The 4,748-nt window shown below is 44.1% G+C and overlaps 1 protein-coding gene across 2 annotated transcripts in view; it reads right to left on the reverse strand.

Moving 5' to 3' along the window:
- LOC122083689 (transcription factor SRM1-like) overlaps nt 1–407 on the reverse strand; it is a 13,011-nt gene extending 12,604 nt beyond the window's left edge. Inside the window, exons 1-2 of one of the 2 annotated variants that reach the window (XM_042651575.1) lie at nt 260–404; nt 122–180 (exon numbers count right to left, since the gene is read on the reverse strand). The gene's annotated coding sequence lies outside the window, so the exon portion shown is untranslated. Of the gene's footprint in view, nt 1–121 lie in introns of both variants that reach the window. The other variant, XM_042651567.1, reaches the window with a different exon arrangement.
- Nucleotides 408–4,748: the final 4,341 nt, after the last annotated feature.

Below are 4,748 nucleotides of genomic sequence, written 5' to 3' on the forward strand. Positions count from 1 at the left end.
GACCAAAGAAGAGAAAGATAGGGTGAGAGAGCGAGAAATCTCAGGAGACGAGATAAAGATCTGCAGTTGCAGGGGAAATTCTTTAAGTGAAAAAAAAAAAAGGGAAAGGGCAATCTCTCACCTCTTTGGTCAAGTAAAAATAGTTTTCAACACTTTTGAGTTCCCAGCTGCACCTTTTTTCTGCTTTCAGTTCCTCATTCGTTATAAACTACAAAGAGAGAGAATCTATTAATAGCGAAGAGAAAATTGCAGAGCCCACCTTAGGATTTGGTTTCTGGTGTCTGATCTCTAATCTTTTTCCTTTTTTTCTGGTAGAAATCTCTAATCTGATTTTTGGGATGCAGCCTTTAAACGCATCGACCTCTATTTTTTTTTTTTTTATGGTAAAGCGCGCATCGACCTCTTGATCATGTCTTTAATGGCTCTTCCAATTTATAATATATATTAAAAAAAAGAAAAAATAAAAAAAGAAAGGATGGCTCTTCGAAGATCCAATAAATTTTATTGAGGCGGCCAATGATTGAAGTGATAATTGAAGTATTGGTGTTTCGTTTACAATCGATCTGTCTAAACCAAAATCGATAATCGATTCGATTTTTATTTTAAGAAGTGAAACGGTCAGTTTTTGAATCGATTAAAATAAAATCGAATACAAATGCTATTGAACCGATTAAAAAATAGTTGTCATGGCATTCTATAAAGGCTTTATTTTATAATGAATTTACGTCAATTTTTAGTTTGGTTGAAAGATTTATATCATTTAAATTATGGAAAGTGTTTTCTACTGGGGAGCGGGGCTCTTGCATGTGTGGGAGGGCTAGTAAAAGTACGCGAGGAAACATCCACTAAGGGGACAAATTCCTCTCCAAAAAAGGAGTGGATGAAGAGGGACCATTGAGGAGAGAGACAAACACAAACGGGAGAGAAAGAAAAGGACCGGACTCCTCAGTGTCCAACAAAGGTGATAGCGAACATCTGACGGCCTAGAGCACCTCGAGACATATGTTCGTGTGTTGGAGTCTGTGCCCAGGTGCGCCAAGTCGTTGAATGTGCATTGCCACCCTTGTTGTGCCATTCAGGAACCGAATCCAAAAGAAAAATAGGAAAGAGAAAACCAGGGAGAGAAAATAGGAAACAAAAATAAGGAGAGAAAAAACAAGAGAGTGACGACCAAAAAATTGTGGTTGGTCCCTATCAAGCCAACCTTAATAGGAGACGATCTAAATCCTCCACAAAGATAACATTTTTCCCTTCATGAAGGTCAGGCTGGTCATTTCACGCTCTCATGTGTCAGCGTAGGGGTCACACTCCCCACATAATACTTTCACATTTCCCACATAGAACTTTCTCCCTTAAATTATTTATTTGGGAGAGTATTCGATGGGGAGCATGGCCTCCACCAACACCCCCCAGTCTATCTCTCTTCTTTTCAAATAGATCATTTTGCATGAGAGAGAAGAGAAACAAATTATGGCAGGCTACGCTATCCCACTGAGAACATTATCTAAATCACAAATTAGGCCTAGAAATCATGATTCAAGCCTTGTAGCATTAAATTTTTTTATTTTACTTAAATTAATTGACTTAAAAAATAGGCTTGTCATCAATTGTGCCCAAAACTATTAACTTGAACCGGTAATAAAATGAAATCAAAACCATTTAAAAGTGGTTAAACCAGAATCAATTATTAATTGGCTCCAATTTGGGATATTAGAATCATTTAACAATTGATTCTGTAACCTTATAATTTGGATTCCAACTCTGATCGGACAGATGCTAAACGATTTATTGGAGTAGAAGAAGCATTTTATAGAGTTTATATAGTAAATTAATCAGCCAGATTGGGGGATCCAAATTGGTTGGGCTCACCATATTTCTTTTGAGGAGAACGTTGCAAAACTGTTGATTTCGAAAGGAGGGGTAGTATGGGTATTGATTCACCTACCGAGATTAAGATGGATCCAACTCTTCTCCACGGAAGACATTCCTAGAGAGTGCCCGAATTAAGAGCTCTCTGTGCAACACATGGATTATATGAATCCAATGATCGAGAAGTATGTCCCTTATTTTTACCCACTTATTCCATGTGGGGTGGGTTCATGTTCTCTAGATCCTTGGCTGAGAAGATAACAAGCCTTGCAACAAATGGAGTCATCGGAACCATAGTTCTAAGTATCAATATCAGATTGACTGTATATCATAATATATTGGTATCGGCCGAGACTAATACCGATATTTGACCGTTTCAGATCAATTTATTTAGGAGTAAAATTGAATTAAAAAAAGTCTATATTTTGTGAAAGTAAGGGATAAAGTTGACCGACTTAAATTGATCTGATCCAATCCGATCTGGATCTGATCCAATCCGATCTGGATCTGATCCAATCCGATCTGGATCAGTATCATATTGGAGATACTGGCACTAATACTGATATACCAATAACTAAATCCTTGATCGGAACACACTCAAGAGATTGAGGACTGAAGTATAACTTGTGCTCTGAACTATAAGTGTTTCATTAAATTTTCATTTGATGCCTTAAGCTTCGAAAATGGAATGGTTGTGAAAGGTTTGAACTATAGCCAGTATGGGTTTTGGTGTCAAATGTTGGTGAACTCCTAGATCAAACAAGGAAGAAACATTTGGCTCTAGCTTGACTGAACTTTGATTGCTCTCTTCCCTTGCTTTAATCATAATGATCAATTTGTATTTTCCATTTCTTTTCTTTTCTTTTCTTTGTAAGAATTACAAAGTATAGTACAAGAAGTGATTCAGTGTCTTCTGTTAATGTGATTTCCTAAAGCTATCTGTATCTAATTGATATAGCCAAATTGACCTCTCGGTGGGGGCAGTGACACGTGTCGCCTCTGAGACACGTGTCCTCCGCCGGACGAAGGTTCCAAGAAATCACTCACGCTCAAGCACGCTCAATCACTGAGGCACGCTCACAAAATCACGCGGGATCATGTCGTCTGCATGAAGGGAATATTCCCCCCCAGAAGGATGGACGTATTCGAGTGGGACTCTAAGAGGTAAGAAGGTGGACCCGAGAAGGACGCTGGGAAGGAAAGGGAAAACCCTAAACCCTATGAGCTATATAAGGGGGACCGAGAAGAAGGAAGGGGGTAAGCTCTGATACCCTCGCCATTACTCCCTTATTGAACTGTGCGGCCGACCCTGACTTGAGCGTCGGAGGACTAACCCCGGACAAAGCTCCGGGCCTCCGACGTCTGTGTTTGTGTAGGTTTGACTAGCGGGGTTTTTTGGCAGCAACAGATTGGCGCCGTCTGTGGGAACAACGGTAATGGTGGGGAGAACCTACAACCGAAGAGGACAAGAGCGACGTCCAACATAGACATGGGGGAAGAACCTTCAGGGGAGCTTCCTCCCTCGGCGGAGATAGGACGAGAAAGGGGCCATGACGACCGGGAAGTGTCCGTCAGATACTAGCGTTCGACTGGATATTCAGTACGTGAAGGCAGTGGCCATCAGCCTCCTGCAGCCCAGGAGTACGTGACGAGGCAGCAGTTCGAAGACCTCCAGGACAAATATAACCGGATGGCCGAGATTATGAGGGAAGTCTCCAAAGCTGTCTCTCATAAGACCGGCGGAGCACCCCCAGGTCCCCACGTCCAGTTTAAGAGAGCTCGAGATGAAGACCGGAGCAGTATAGGATTGACAAGGGCCGATCGTGATCCCTGAAGCCGAGCGAGGGAGAGCCCCGCGCCCCGAGGTAGGACGCAACGCGCCGCCAGAGACCCACATGGGGATCCGCACCAAGGAGACAGACAGAGGCCCGAGGACTCGGGATTAAAGAGGATGATCCTAGACCTGAAGGACAAGATCAGAAAGGTGACAGAAAACCAGATGGGAAACCGTGAGCCCGACCTCACCAATGACACGACCTTAGCTGACGAGGTCATGAGGGACCCGCTCCCGCTCGGCTTTCGTCTGCCCAAGTATGACACTTATGACGGGTCAGGGGACCCCGTCGATCACCTGGAAGGCTTTAAGGTCGCCATGTAATTCCATCGGGTCTCGGAAAATATCATGTGTCGTGCCCTTCCATTGACGTTCAGAGGAGTGGCGAGGCTGTGGTACAACCGACTGCCGACGAAGTCGATCCACAGCTTCAGCGACCTGAGTTACTTCTTCGTGAAGGGATTCTCTAGTAGCCAGCCCCTCCAGAAGACTACGCTGAACCTAACCAACGTCGAACAGCAAGAAGGGGAATCGTTGTGGAACTACATGAAGTGATTCCAACAAGAAAAGATCACAATCAGAGGCCTAAACCCGAAGGAGGAGTTCACGGCTCTGTTAGGAGGCGTCAAGGACAAGGAGTTGAAGAGGTCCCTAGCGAAGCATACACCTAGGAACCTGACCAAGCTGAGGGCATGATGCGACAAGTACATCCAGATGGAAGAAACCCTCTAGGCCGATGAAGAAGCCGAAAGGAAGGCGGCGACAAAGAGGCCCTCAAGGGTTGATGATAAACCTGTCGAAGAAGGAAAAAAATGAAAGTCCAAGCGCAGTCGAGCCCCCAGTCCAACAAGGAAGTTTGAGAAGTACGCACCCCTGAACCGGAGGTGAACAGAGGTACTGATGCAGATAAAAGATTCCCCAGATGCCGGAGCCATGAAGTGGCCAGGAAAGATGGGGCGACACCCCGAGAGACGCAATGTGGACAGATATTGCCACTTCCACAGAGACCATGGCCATGATACCGAGGACTGTTGGCATCTCAAGG

This window comes from Macadamia integrifolia, chromosome 1, assembly GCF_013358625.1.
Source record: "Macadamia integrifolia cultivar HAES 741 chromosome 1, SCU_Mint_v3, whole genome shotgun sequence".
NCBI lineage: Eukaryota > Viridiplantae > Streptophyta > Magnoliopsida > Proteales > Proteaceae > Macadamia > Macadamia integrifolia.